Here is a 17,018-nt window from a genome sequence, read left to right as displayed (position 1 = left end):
TCTCTACTGTGCTCAGACTTGCTTTATGAGTGGCTTTAATTGTAGCTTTATTCTTTTGGGCTCTCTCATTTTCATACAACTGTGCTAGCTGCATTTTTTGAAGGAGCAGCTCATCACTACTGTTCTCATCCTGCAGATAAATCCTCATTTCTGCTCTTATGTTATCATTTGACAAGCCTGTCATGATGGACTGAGAACATTGGCTATGAACTAGCTCTTTGTTATATTTCAGGCCAGACTGGGAACGTTCAGATGCAAACAGGATCTTTTGCTGCAGGTCAAGTACTCGGACCAGAAAATCAAGTGCAGTTTCACCAGGTCCCTGTACAGCTTTTGTCAGTTGTTGGTACAGTACTGTTGCATCCTTTTCTGCATAGTGTGTTCCTAATATTTGTCTGAGAGTGGCTAAGGTGAGATCCATTTTCCCCTCTAAATAGCTCCTCAGTTTCAAGCCAGGATTCACAGCACGTATGACAACCTCCATAATTTCCTCTTCTGGAAAGCCCTTCCTTAGACCACTTTCAATCTGGTGTTCAAGGCTGCTAAAGCTCAAAGTGTCTCTTGATGTTGACTCACCAACATGTCCATTTATCCTGAAGTCCTTTCTGAATCCATTGGAAGCCAGAAAGCTGTTGCTGATGGAGTCTCTGCCTCTGCTTTGCGTCCCCTCGTCCCGCGCTGTCTCCCGGGCGACCCGCTGCTTCGGCGCCGGTATGAGCGGTGCGCGGTCTCCCTGTCGGCGTCCCGACGCAGGCTGTGTGGAGCGAGCCGCCTCCTCCTCCTCCTCGTCGGCCGCAGGTGAAGAGAAGAGTAGCGCCGCTCCCGCGACGTCGGTCTCCGCCGGGTCCTCTGGCAGAGCTTCCAGTACATCATTCAGTTCCAAAAGCACAGACATGCCTTCATCTTCCCTCTCCAGAAAGTCCTCACGTTCACAAAACTCCACAATGTGCTTCACCATTGCACGGCGGGTTTTGTTCTTAATGTCCTCAGAGTCTTTGCCAGCAATGTTGCAGTACTCACAAACTCTGTGCAGTTCTTTCACAGTCAGTCCAAACAATTTAGTTTCTATTTCTGACAGAAACTCTTCTCGGTGCTCCGACATCTTGTTTAAAGCGCTTTTAACTCGTCAACACTTGGAAAACAATAACACGAGACGGCGTCGTGCTAGCTAGACTTCAACTGTTCTCTGTAGCTAACGTTAGCTCACTTAGTTGACCTGCTGCTCTCACACGTGTCCAACGTCACCGTGTTCTTCCAGAGTTAAAAAGTCCTTCGCCGTGAAATAATATCCATACTCATCTCGGTGGGACCTCCAAATTGTTACACCACTCACACACACGGTTTGGTGTAGAAGAGAGAGTTCACTTTTATTAATTCACCGGCAGAACTGGCAAAACCAAACTAGCTGTCGAGCAGCACCGGGCACACACACTTCACCGAACAAGGGCTCCGTCTAACAACAGGAACTTCTTCTTCTTCGCTGGTAGTCATTTACGACAGAGAGTTTCACCCTGCCCCCTGCTGGCGGGTGTACTTATACATATTTAAACAAAAGACTGAATATCACAGCATATTACTGAATGACATATTAGATAAATGTAACTAGGAATAGATATATAAAAAATGATATATCTCTCAGGTGCTACAAAGATCAACATGGAGGAGTAACATGTTGGATCCACATGGATGAATGACATGGAGGATCGACATGCAGGAGCGACATTGAGGATCGATACAGGGGAGCGACATTGAGGAGCTACATGGAGGAGCTACATGGATGTCTGACAACGAGGAGGTACATTCTGGAGAGACACGGAGGAGCGACATTCTGGATTGACATGGAAGATCGACATGGAGGAGTAACATGTAGGATCTAAATGGAGGAGTTACATGGAGGATTGACATGGAGGAGCGACATGGAGGAGTGACATGGAGGAGTGTAATTGTTGATCGACATGAAGGACTGAAATGGAAAAGCTACATGGAGAAGCGACATAGTGGCGCGACATGGAGAATCGACATGGAGGAGCAACATGGAGGAGTGACATGGAGGAGTGACATGGAGCTTCGACATGGAGGAGGTACATTTTGGAGTGACAAGGAAGAGTGACATGGAGGATCGACATGTAGTAGAGACATGGAGGAGTGATATGGAGGAGTTACATGGAGGATCGACAAGGAGGAGGGAGATTCTAGATTGACATGGAGTAGCGGTATCGAGGAGTAACATGGAGGAGCAAGGATGAGCAACATGGAGGAGTGACATGGAGGATCAACATGGAGGAGCGACATGGATTATCGACATGGTGGAGTGACAGGAAGGAGGGACATGGAGGAGCGACATTCTGGGTTGAAATTCTGGAGTGACATTCTGGAGTGACATGTAGGAGTAACATTCTGGAGTGACATGGAGGATCGAACCGGAGGAGTGAAATGGAAGAAATGGAGGTGTGACATGGAGGATCGACATTGAGTAGTGACTTGGAGTAGTGACAAGGAGGGTTGACATGGTGGAGCGAAATGGAGGATCGACACGGAGGGTTGACATGGAGGAGTGACATGGAAGACAGGAAGGAGTGACATGGAGGGGAGAAATGGAGGTGTGAAATAGAGGATTGACATGGAGGAGTGACATGGAGGAGGTTTATGTAGGAGTGACATTCTGGAGTGACTTTCTGGAGGGACATTCTGGAGTGACATGGAGGTATCGCCATGGAGGAGTGACAAGGAGGAGTGATATGGAGGATCTACATAGAGGATTGACATGGAGGAGGGACATGGAGGATTGACATTCTGGAGTCAAATTCTGGAGTGACATTCTGGAGTGACATGGAGGAGCAACATTCTGGGGTGACATGGAGGAGTGACATGGAGGAGTGATGTGAATGATCAGGGACGAGCAACATGGAGGATCGACATGGAATAGTCACATGGAGGACCGACACGGATGAGGTACATGGGGGAGTGATATTGGAAGACATGGCGGAGTTACATGGTGGAGCAACATGGAGTATAAAAATGGAGGATCGGCATGGAGCCACTGCTCCATGTCGATCCTCCATCATGGAGGAGTGACAAGGAGGAGCGACAAGGAGGAGTAACATGGAAAAGCGACATGGAGGATCGATATGGAAGAGCGACATCGAGAAGTGACATGGAAGTGTGACATGGAGGAGCGAAATAGAGGATCGACATGTGTCAACATGGAAGACATGGAGGAGTTTCATGTAGGATCGACATTGAGCAGTGACATGGAGGAGTGACAAATTGGAGCGACATGGAGGAGTTACATGGAAGATCGACATGGAGGAGTAACATGTAGGATCGAAATGGAGGAGTTACCTGGAGGATCGACATGGAGGAGCGATATGGAGGATCGATAAGGAGGAGCAACATCGAGGAGCAACATGGAGGACTGACATGGAGGATCAACAAGGGGGATTGACATGGAGGAGTGACACAGAGGAGAGACATGGAGGATCGACATGGAGCAGTGACATGGAGGAGTGACATGGAGGAGCGACATGGAGCATCGACATTGAGTATTGAGAAGGTGGATCGACATGGAGGAGTGACATGGAGGAGTGATATGGTAGAGATGGAGGAGTGACATGGAGGAGAGACACGGAAGATCGACATGGAAGATCGACATGGAGGAGAGACATGGAATATCGACATGGAGGATCGACATGGAGGAGTGACATGGTAGAGATGGAGGAGTGACATAGAGGAGAGACATGGAAGTTCGACATTGAGGATTGACATGGAGGAGTGACATTCTGGATTTAAATCTGGATTGACATTTCGGAGTGACATGGAGGAGTGACATGGTGGATTGATATGGATGAGCAAGGAGGAGCGACATTGAGGATCGAGATGTGTTTACATGGAAGACATTTAGGAGTGACATGGAGGAGTTATATTTTGGAGGGCCATCTTGGAGGGACATTCTGGAGTAACATGGAGGAGCGACTTTCTGGAGTGACATTTTGGAGTGACATTGATGAGAGATATGGAGGATTGACATAGAGGATCAACATGGAGGAGTGACATGGAGGAGCAACATGGAGGAGTGACAAGGAGGAGTGACATGTGGTATTGACATGGAGGAGTGACATGGAGGAGCGAAATAGAGGATCGACATGGAGGATCGACATGGATAAGTGACATGGAGGAGGGACATGGAGGAGTAACATTCTGGAGTTAAATTCTGGAGTGACTTTCTGGAGTGTCATGGAGGAGAAACATTCTGGAGTGACATGGAAGAATGACATGGAGGAGTGAAATAGAGGAGCAAGGAGGAGCGACATGGAGGATAAACATGGAGGAGTGACTAGGAGGAGAATCATAGAAGAGTTACATGGAGGAGATACATGAGGACCAACATCACGGAGCGAATTGGAGGACTGACATGGAGGAATGACATTCTGGAGGGACATGGAGGAGTGATATGGAGGAGTGACACAGAGGAGAGACATGGAGGAGTGACATTAGGAGCTACATAGAGGATCAACATGGTGGAGTCACATGGAGGATCGACATGGATGAGTGACATTGAGGAGTGACATGGAAGATCGACACAGAGGAGTGACATGGAGGTGTTGATATTGAGTAGTGACATGGAGGAGTGACAAAGAGGATCGACATGGAAGATCGACATGGAGGATCAACATGGAGGAGTGACATGTTAGAGATGGAGGAGTGACATGGAGGAGAGACATGGAAGATCGACATGGAGGATCGACATGGAGGAGTGATATGGAGGAGTGACACGGAGGAGAGACATGGAGGAGTGACATTAAAGACATGGAGTAGTGACATGGAGGATCGACATTGAGTAGTGACATGGAGGAGTGACAAGGAGGAGTGACATTGATGAGTGAAATGGAGGAGTGACATTCTGGAGGGACATGGAGGAGTGACATGGAGGAGAGACATGTAGGAGAGACATGGAGGATCAACATGGAGGAGTGACATGGAGGATCGACATGGAGGAGCGATATGGAGTATCAACAAGGAGGAGCGACATCGAGGAGCAACATGGAGGACTGACATGGAGGATCAACAAGTGGGAGTGACATGGAGGAGTGACGTGGAGGAGAGACATGGAAGATCGACATGGAGTATTGACAGGGAGGACTGACATGAAGGAGTTGTCAGTCCTCCTTAAATTCTGGATTGGAATTCTGGAGTGATATGTCGGATCTACATTCAGGAGTGAAATGGAGGATCGACATGGAAAAGCGACATAGAGGACCGACATGGTGGAGCGTCAAGGTTGATCGACATGGAGGAGTGACAAGGAGGAGTGACATGGTAGAGATGGAGGAGTGACATGGAGGATAGACATGAAAGATTAACATGGAGTATCGACATGGAGGACTGACATACTGGAGTTAAATCTGGATTGACATGGAGGAGCGACATTCTGGAGTGACATGGAGGAGCGACATGGTGGAGTAATATGGATGATTAAGGAGGAGCGAAATTGAGGATCGACATGTGTCAACATGGAAGACATGTAGGAGATTCATGGAGAATCGACATTGAGCAGTGACATGGAGGAGTGACAAATTGGAGCAACATGGAGGAGTGACATGGAGGAGTGACATGGTGGAGTAACATGTAGGATCTAAATTGAGGAGTGACCTGGAGGATCGACATTAAGGAGCGATATGGAGGATCAATAAGGAGGAGTGACATGGAGGAGTAACACAGAGGAGAGACATGGAGGAGGTACATAGGGGAGTGACATGGAAGACATGGAGCAGAGAAATGGAGGAGCAACATCGAGGATCGACATGGAGGATCGACATGGAGCAGTGACATGGAGGAGTGACATGGAGGAGCAAGGATGAGCGAAATGGAGGATCGACAAGGAGGAGTGACATGGAGGAGCGAATTGTAGGAGTGACATGGAGGATCGACATGGAGAAGCAACATGGAGGAGAGAGATGGAGGAGTGAAATCGAGGAGGGACATGTAGGATCTACATTGAGGAGCAACATGGAGGAGTGTCATGGAGGAGCAAGGATGAGTGACATGGAGGATTGACATGGAGTAGTGTCATGGATGACATGGAGGAGTGACATGGAGGAGCAACAGTGAGGATCAATGTGGTAGATCAACATGCAGGGGTGACATAGAGGAGCGACATGGAGGACTGACATGGAGGAGCGACATGGAGAAAACACATGGAGGAGCGACATGGAGGATAGAGATGGAGTAATGAAGTGAAGGAGCAACATGGAGGAGTGACATGGAGGATTATCATGAAGGAGCGACATGGAGGAGTGAAATGGAGGAGTGACATGGAGAAGTGACATGGAGGAGCAACATGTAGGGTCTACATAGAGGAGAAACCGGGAGAAGTGACTTGGAGGAGTGACATGGATGATCGACATGGAGGACTTACATGGAGGAGCTACATGGAGGATCGACATTCTGGAGTGACATGGAGGAGTGACATGGAGGAGCAAGGATGAGCGAAATGGAGGATCGACACGGAGGAGTGACATGGAGGATCGATATGGAGAAGCAATATGGAGGAGTGAGATGGAGGAGTGACATGGAGGAGCGACATGTCGGATCTACATGGAGGAGCGATAAGGAGGAGTGAAATGGAGGAGTGACATGCAGAGGTGACACGGAGGAGCGACATCAAGGATCTACATAGAGGAGCCACCGGGAGAAGTGACATGGAGAAGTGACATGGAGGAGCGACATCAAGGATCTACATAGAGGAGCCACCGGGAGAAGTGACATGGAGAAGTGACATGGAGGAGCAACATGGTGGATCAACATGGAGGACATGGAGGAGTTACATGGAGGAGTGTAATGTAGGAGAAAGGAGGAGCGACATGGAGGAGCGACAAGGAGGAGTGAAATGGAGGAGTGACATAGAGTAGTGACATTAACGAGTGACATGGAGGATCGACATGGAACAGTGATTTAAAAAAGTGACATGGAGGAGCGACACGGAGGAGCGACAAGGAGGATAGACATGGAGGATTGATATGGAGGAGCGACATGGAGGAGTGACATGGTGGATCAACATGGAGGAGAGACCTGGAGGAGTGATATGGAGTAGTGTCATGGATGACATGGAGGAGTGACATGGAGGAGTGACATTGAGGATCAACATGGTGGATCAACATGGAGGGCTGAAATGGAGGAGTTACATGGAGGAGTGACATATTGGAGGGACATTCTGGAGGGACATTCTGGAGTGACATGGAGGAGCGACATTCTGGATTCACATTCTGGAATGACATTGATAAGACATATGGAGGATGGACATAGAGGAGTGACAAGAAGGATCTACATGGAGGAGCTACATGGAGTAGGTACATGGGGGAGTGACATGGAAGACATGGAGGAGTGACATGGTTGACCAACATGGAGGATCGAAATGGAGGATCGACGTGGAGGACTAACAAGAAGGAGCGACATGGAGGATCGACATGGATGAGCGACATGAAGGAGTAACAAGGAGGAGCTACATGGAGGAGGTACATAGGGGAGTTACATGGAAGACATGGAGGAGTGAAATGGATGTGCAACATGGAGGATCGACATGGAGGATCATCATGGAGCAGTTACATAGAGGGTTGACATGGAGGAGCGACATGGAGGGTTGACGTAGAGGAGTGACATGGAAGACAGGGATGAGTGACATGGAGGGGAGATATGGAGTTGTGAAATAGAGGATTGACATGGAGGAGTGACATGGAGGAGGGATATGGAGGAGTGACATTCTGCAGTCAAATTCTGGAGTGACATTCTGGAGTGACATGGAGGAGCAACATTATGGGGTGACATGGAGGAGTGACATGGAGGAGTTACATGGAGGAGTGATATGGACGAGCAGGGACGAGCAACATGGAGGATCGATATGGAATAGTCACATGGAGGACCGACACGGATGAGGTACTTGGGGGAGTGACATGGAAGACATGGAGGAGTGACATGGTGGAGCAACATGGAGGATCAAAATGGAGGATCGACATTGAGCAGTGACATGGAAGTGTGACATGGAGGAGTTACATTGACGATCGACATGGAGGAGTGACATGGAGGAGCGACATGGCGAAGTGACATGAGGAGTGACATGTAGGATTGACATGGAGGAGTTACATGGATGTTTGACGTGGAAGACAGGGAGGAGTGACATGGAGGAGCGAAATAGAGATTCGATATGGAGGAGTGACATGGAGGAGGGACATGGAGTAGTGACATTCTGGAGTGACATTCTGGAGGGACATGTTGGAGTGATATGGAGGAGCAAGGAGGAGTGACATGGAGGATCGACATGGCGGAGTTACATGGAGGAGTGAAATTTTGGAGGGACATTCTGGAGGGACATTCTGGAGTGACATGGAGGAGTGACATGGAGGAGCGACATGGAAGAGCGACATGGAGGAGTAACATGTAGGATCTACATGGAGGAATGACATGGAGGATCGACATGGAGGAGCGACATTGAGGATCGACATGGAGGAGCGACATTGAGGATCGACATGGAGGAGCGACATTGAGGAGCGACATGGAGGACTGACATAGAGTAGTGACTTGGAGGAGTGACAAAGAGGAGCGACATGGAGGAGTTACATGGAGGAGTGAAATTTTAGAGGGACATTCTGGAGGGACATTCTGGAGTGACATGGAGGACTGACATGGAGGATCAACAAGGGGGAGTGACATGGATGAGTGACATGGAGGAGAGACATGGAGGAGGTACATAGGGGAGTGACATGGAAGACATGGAGCAGTGAAATGGAGAAGCAACATCGAGGATCGACATGGAGGACTGACATTGAGCAGTGACATGGAGGAGTGACATGGAGGAGCGACATGGAGGATCGACATGGAGTATTGACAAGGTGGATCGACATGGAGAAGTGACATGGTAGAGATGGAGGAGTGACATGGAGGAGAGACATGGAAGATCAACATTGAGGATCGACATGAAGGAGTGAGATGGGGGAGTGACATGGAAGACAGAGGAGTGACATGGAGGAGCAACATGGAGTATCGACATGGAGGATCAACATGAAGGAGTGACATGGAGGAGCGACATTCTGGAGTGACAAGGAGGAGTGAAATGGAGGAGCGACATGGAGGAGCGACATGGAGGATCGACATGGAGGAGTGACATGAAGGATTGACATGTAGGAGTGACATGGAGAAGCAACATGGAAGAGCGACATGGAGGAGTTACATGGTTGGGCAACACTGCGGAGCGACATGAGAACTGACAACAAGGAGGTACATGCTGGAGGGACATGGTGGAGTGACATTCTGGAGGGACATGGAGGAGTGACATTCTGGAGTGACATGGAGAAGCAACATTCTGGAGTGACATGGATGAGAGACATGGAAGATCGACATGTAGGAGTGACATGGAGGAGTGATATGGAGGAGTGACACAGAGGAGAGACATGGAGGAGTGACAAGGAGGAGTGACATGGTAGAGATGGAGCAGTGACATGGAGGATCGACATGGAAGATTGACATGGAGGATCGACAAAGAGGACTGACATCATGGAGTTAAATCTGGATTGACATGGAGGAGCGACATTCTGGAGTGACATGGAGGAGCGATATGGAAGATCGACATGGAGGAGTAACATGTAGGATCTAAATGGAGGAGTGACATGAAGGATCGACATGGAGGAGCGATATGGAGGATCAACAAGGAGGAGTCGACATGGAGTATTGACAAGGAAAACTGACATGGAGGAGTAACATTCTACAGTAAAATTCTGGAGTGAAATTCTGGAGTGACAGGTAGGATCTACATGGAGGAGTGACATTGAGGATCGACATGTAGGAGCGACATAGAGGATCGACATTGAGGAGTGTCAAGGTTGATCGACATGGAGGAGTCACATGGAAAAGTGACATGGTAGAGATGAAGGAGAGACATGGAAGATCGACATGGAGGATCGACATGGTGGAGCGACTTTCTGGAGTGACATGGAGGAGCACCATTCTGGAGTGACATGGAGGAGCGACATCGAAGATCGACATGGAGGAGTAACATGTACGATCTAAAAGAGGACTGACATGGAGGAGTAACATTCTACAGTTAAATTCTGGTGTGAAATTCTGGAGTGACATGTAGGATCTACATGGAGGAGTAACTTGGAGGATCGACATGGAGGAGCGACATAGAGGATCGACATGGAGGAGTGTCAAGTTTGATCGACATGGAGGAGTGACAGGGAGGAGTGACATGGAGGAGCGACATGGAGGAGTAACATGTAGGATCTACATGGAGGAATGACATGGAGGATCGACATGGAGGAGCGACATTGAGGATCGACATGGAGGAGCGACATTGAGGATCGACATGGAGGAGCGACATTGAGGAGCGACATGGAGGACTGACATAGAGTAGTGACTTGGAGGAGTGACAAAGAGGAGCGACATGGAGGAGTTACATGGAGGAGTGAAATTTTAGAGGGACATTCTGGAGGGACATTCTGGAGTGACATGGAGGACTGACATGGAGGATCAACAAGGGGGAGTGACATGGATGAGTGACATGGAGGAGAGACATGGAGGAGGTACATAGGGGAGTGACATGGAAGACATGGAGCAGTGAAATGGAGAAGCAACATCGAGGATCGACATGGAGGACTGACATTGAGCAGTGACATGGAGGAGTGACATGGAGGAGCGACATGGAGGATCGACATGGAGTATTGACAAGGTGGATCGACATGGAGAAGTGACATGGTAGAGATGGAGGAGTGACATGGAGGAGAGACATGGAAGATCGACATTGAGGATCGACATGAAGGAGTGAGATGGGGGAGTGACATGGAAGACAGAGGAGTGACATGGAGGAGCAACATGGAGTATCGACATGGAGGATCAACATGAAGGAGTGACATGGAGGAGCGACATTCTGGAGTGACAAGGAGGAGTGAAATGGAGGAGCGACATGGAGGAGCGACATGGAGGATCGACATGGAGGAGTGACATGAAGGATTGACATGTAGGAGTGACATGGAGAAGCAACATGGAAGAGCGACATGGAGGAGTTACATGGTTGGGCAACACTGCGGAGCGACATGAGAACTGACAACAAGGAGGTACATGCTGGAGGGACATGGTGGAGTGACATTCTGGAGGGACATGGAGGAGTGACATTCTGGAGTGACATGGAGAAGCAACATTCTGGAGTGACATGGATGAGAGACATGGAAGATCGACATGTAGGAGTGACATGGAGGAGTGATATGGAGGAGTGACACAGAGGAGAGACATGGAGGAGTGACAAGGAGGAGTGACATGGTAGAGATGGAGCAGTGACATGGAGGATCGACATGGAAGATTGACATGGAGGATCGACAAAGAGGACTGACATCATGGAGTTAAATCTGGATTGACATGGAGGAGCGACATTCTGGAGTGACATGGAGGAGCGATATGGAAGATCGACATGGAGGAGTAACATGTAGGATCTAAATGGAGGAGTGACATGAAGGATCGACATGGAGGAGCGATATGGAGGATCAACAAGGAGGAGTCGACATGGAGTATTGACAAGGAAAACTGACATGGAGGAGTAACATTCTACAGTAAAATTCTGGAGTGAAATTCTGGAGTGACAGGTAGGATCTACATGGAGGAGTGACATTGAGGATCGACATGTAGGAGCGACATAGAGGATCGACATTGAGGAGTGTCAAGGTTGATCGACATGGAGGAGTCACATGGAAAAGTGACATGGTAGAGATGAAGGAGAGACATGGAAGATCGACATGGAGGATCGACATGGTGGAGCGACTTTCTGGAGTGACATGGAGGAGCACCATTCTGGAGTGACATGGAGGAGCGACATCGAAGATCGACATGGAGGAGTAACATGTACGATCTAAAAGAGGACTGACATGGAGGAGTAACATTCTACAGTTAAATTCTGGTGTGAAATTCTGGAGTGACATGTAGGATCTACATGGAGGAGTAACTTGGAGGATCGACATGGAGGAGCGACATAGAGGATCGACATGGAGGAGTGTCAAGTTTGATCGACATGGAGGAGTGACATGGAGGAGTGACATGGAGGAGAGATATGTAAGATCGACATGGAGGATCGACATGGAGGAGTGACATTCTGGAGTTAAATCTGGATTGACATGGAGGAGCGACATTCTGGAATTAAATCTGTATTGACATGGAGGAGCGACATTCTGGAGTGACATGGAGGAGTGACATGGTGGAGTGATATGGATGAGCAAGGAAGAGAGACATGGAGGATCGACATGTGTCGATAAGGAAGACATGGAGGAGTGACATGAACGAGTGACATGGAGGATCGACATTGAGCAGTGACATGGAGGCGTGACATTCTGGAGGGACATTCTGGAGTGACATTGATGAGAGATATGGAGGGTTGACATAGAGGAGTAACATGAAGGATTTAAATGGAGGAGCTACATGGAGGAGATAAATAGTGGAGTGACATGGAAGACATGGAGCAGTGAAATGGAGGAGCAACATCGAGTATCGACATGGAGGATCGACATGGAGCAGTGACATGGAGGAGCGACATGGAGGATCGACATGGAGGAGTGACATGGAGGAGTGACATGGAGGTTCGACATGGAGGCGTCGACATGGAGGAGTGACATGGAGGAGTGACATGAAGGTTCGACATGGAGGAGTCGACATGGAGTATTGAGAAGGAGGACTGACATGGAGGAGTGACATTCTACAGTTAAATTATGGAGTAAAATTCTGGAGTGACATGTAGGATCTACATATAGGAGTGACATGGAGGATCGACATGGAGGAGCTACATAGAGGATCGACATGGAGGACCAACATGGTGGATCGACAAGGAGGAGTGACATGGAGGAGTGACATGGTAGAGATGGAGGAGTGACATGGAGGAGAGACATAGAAGATCGACATGGAGAATCGACATGGAGGACTAACATTCTGGAGTTAAATCTGGATTGACATTCTGGAGTGACATGGAGTAGTGACATTCTGGAGTGACATGGTGGAGTGATATGGATGAGCAAGGAGGAGCGACATGGAGGATCGACATGTGTCGACATGGAAGACATGGAGGAGTGACATGGAGGATCGATATTGAGCAGTGACATGGAGGAGTGACAAAGAGGAGCGACATGGAGGAGTGACACGGAGGAGTTACATTTTGGAGGGACATTCTGGAGGGACATTCTGGAGTGACATGGAGGAGCGACATTCTGGAGTGACATTGGTGAGAGATATGGAGGATTGACATAGAGGAGTAACATGAAGGGTCTACATGGAGGAGCTACATAGTGGAGGTACATGGGGGAGTGACATGGAAGACATGGATGAGTGACAAGGAGGAGCGACATGAAGGAGTAACAAGGAGGAGCGACATGGAGGATCGACATGAAGTAGCGACATAGAGCAGTGACATGGAAGTGTGACATGGAGGAGTGACATTGAGGATCAACATGGAGGAGTGACATGGAGGAGCGACATGGTGGAGCGACATGGAGGATCGACATGGAGGAGTGACATGGAGAATCAACATGGAGGAGTGACATGGAGGAGCGACATGGAGGAGCGACAAGGATGATCGACATGGAGGAGTGACATGGAGGAGTGATATGGAAGACAGGGAAGAGTGACATGGAGGAGGAATATGGAAAAGTGACATTCTGGAGTAACTTTCAGGAGGGACATTCTGGAGTGACATGGAGGTATCGACATTGAGTAGTGACATGGAGGAGTGACAAGGAGGAGTGACACGGAGGAGTGACATGGAGGAGCGACATGGAGGTTTGACATAGAGGAGTAACATGAAGGATCTACAAGGAGGAGGTACATGGGGGAGTGACATGGAAGACATGGAGGAGTGACATGGTGGAGTGACATGGAAGACATGGAGTAGTGACATGGTGGAGCAACATGGAGGATCGAAATGGAGGATCGACATGGAGCAGTGACATGGAGGAGTGACATGAAAGTTCGACATGGAGGAGCGACATGGTGGAGTGACATGGAGGAGTGACATGTAGGATTGACATGGAGGAGTTACATGGAGGAGTGACGTGGAAGACAGGGAGGAATGACATGGAGGAGCGAAATAGAGGATCGACATGGAGCAGTGACATGGAGGAGGCATCTGGAGGAGTAGCATTTTGGAGCGACATTCTGGAGTGACATGGAGCAGTGACATGGAGAGACATTGAGGATCGACATGGAGGAGTGACATGGAGGATTGACATGGAGGAGTGAAATGGAGGAGCTACATGGAGGAGCGACATCGCGGAGCGACATGGAAGACTGACAATGAGGAGGTACATTCTGGAGGGACATGGTGGAGCGACATTCTGGAGTGATATGGAGGAGCGACATTCTGGAGTGACATGGAGGAGAGACATGGAGGAGCTACATGGCGGAGTGACATAGAGGAGTGACATGTAGCATTGACATGGAGGAGTTACATAGAGGAGTGATATGGAGGAGCAAGGAGGAGCGACATGGAGGATAAACATGGGGGAGTGACTAGGAGGAGAGACATTCTGGAGTGACATGGAGGAGTGAAATGGAGGAGCGAAATGGAGGATCGAGATGGAGGAGTGACATGGAGGAGAAACATAGAAGAGTTACATAACAAGGACAAGGAGGAGCGACATTCTGGAAAGACATGGAGGAGCGACATTCTGGAGTGACATGGAAGACATGGAGCGACAAGGAGGAGCAACATGGAGGAGCGACATTGCGGAATGACATGGAGGATTGACATGGAGGAGTTACATAGAGGTGTGACGTGGAAGAAAGGGAGAAGTGACATGGAGTAGCGACTGGAGGAGCGAAATAGAGGATCGACATGGAGGAGTGACATGGAGGAGTGACCTTCTGGAGTGACATGGAGGAGCGACATGGAGGAGGGACATGGAGGAGTAACATTCTGGAGTTAAATTCTGAAGTAACATTCTGGAGTGACATGGAGGAGCGACATTCTGGAGTGACATGGAGGAGTGAAATGGAGGAGCGAAATGGAGGATCGAGATGGAGGAGTGACATGGAGGAGAAACATAGAAGAGTTTCATGTAGGAGCTACATGAGGAGCAACATTACGGATCGACTTGGAGGACTGACATTGCGGAATGACCTTCTGGAGGGACATGGAGGAGCGACATTCTGGAGTGACATGGATGAGTGACATTCTGGAGTGACATGGAGGAGCAACATTCTGGAGTGACATTGAGGAGCGACATGGGGGATTGACATGGAAGACATGGAAGAGTGACATGGTGTAGCAACATGGAGGATCAACATGGACGATCGACGATCGATATGGAGCAGTGACATGGAGGAGTGACAAGGATGAGTCACATGAAGGAGTAACAAGGAGGAGCGACATGGAGGAGTGACATGGAGGATCGACATGGAGGAGTGACATGGAGGAGTGACATAGGAGACGGAGGAGTGACATGTAGGAGCGAAATGGAGGTGTTAAATTGAACATCGACATGGAGGAGTCATATGGAGGAGGGATATGGAGGAGTTACATTCCAGAGTGACATTCTGGATGAACATTCCGGAGTGACGTGGAGGAGTGATATGGAGGATGAACATATAGGATTGACATGGAGGAGGTACATGGAGGAGTGACATTCTGGAGTTAAATTCTTGAGTGACTTCTGGAGTGACATGGAGGAGCAACATTCTAGAGTGACATGGAGGAGTGATATGGATGAGCAATTAGGGGCGACATGGAGGATCGACATGGAGCAGTGACATGGAGGATCGACATGGAAGAGCAACATTCTGGGGTGACATGGAGGAGTGACATGGAGGAGTGATATGGACGAGCAGGGACGAGAAACATGGAGGATCGACATGGAATAGTCACATGGAGGACCGACACGGATGAGGTACATGGGGGAGTGACATGGAAGAAATGGAGGAGTGACATGGTGGAGCAACATGTAGGATCAAAATGGATGATCGACATGGAGAAGTGACATGGAGGAGTGACAAGGTTGAATGACATGGAGGAGTCACGAGGAGGAGTGACATGGAGGAGCGAAATAGAGGATCGATATGGAGGAGTGACATGGAGCAGAGACATGGAGGAGTGACATTCCGGAGTGACATTCTGGAGGGACTTTTTGTAGTGACATGGAGGAGCAACATGGAGGAGGGACATGGAGGAGTAACATTCTGGAGTTAAATTCTGGAGAGACATTCTGGATTGACATGGAGGAGCGACATGGTGGAGTGATATGGAGGATCAAGGAGGAGTGACATGGAGGATCGAAATGTGTCGACATGGAAGACCGAAATTGTGTAGTGACTTGCAGGAGTGACAAAGAGGAGCGACATGGAGGAGTGACATTCTGGAGTGACATTTTGGAGGGACATTCTGGAGGGAGATTCTGGAGTGACATGGAGGAGCGACATTCTGGAGTGACATTCTGGAGTGACATTGATATGGAGGTTTGATATAGAAGAGTAACATGAATGATCTAAATGGAGGAGCTACATATAGGAGGTACATGGGGGAGTGACATGGAAGACATGGAAGAGTGACATGTTGTAGCAACATGGAGGATCGACATGGAGGAGTGACAGGGAGGAGTGACATTCTGGAGTTAAATCTGGAGTGATATTCTGGAGTGACATCGAGGAGCGACATTCTGGAGTGACATGGAGGAGCGACATGGTGGAGTGATATGGAGGAGCAAGGAGGAGCCACAGGGAGGATCGACATGTGTCGACATGGAAGACATGGAGGAGTGACATGGAGGATTGACATGGAGGATCGACATGGAGGATCGACATGGAGGACTGACATGGAAGACAGGGAGGAGTGACCGAGGGGCGACATGGAGGTCTGAAATAGCGGATCGACATGGAGGAGGTATATGGAGGAGTGAAATTCTGGAGTGACTTTCTGGAGGGACATTCTGTAGTGACATGGAGGTATCAACATGGAGGAGTGACAAGGAGGAGTGATATGGAGGATCAACATAGAGGATTGAAATGGA

This window comes from Sebastes umbrosus, chromosome 19 (genome assembly GCF_015220745.1).
Source record: "Sebastes umbrosus isolate fSebUmb1 chromosome 19, fSebUmb1.pri, whole genome shotgun sequence".
Taxonomy (NCBI): domain Eukaryota; kingdom Metazoa; phylum Chordata; class Actinopteri; order Perciformes; family Sebastidae; genus Sebastes; species Sebastes umbrosus.
The sequence above is the reverse complement of the archived record's forward strand: the minus strand, read 5'-3'. Positions refer to the sequence as shown.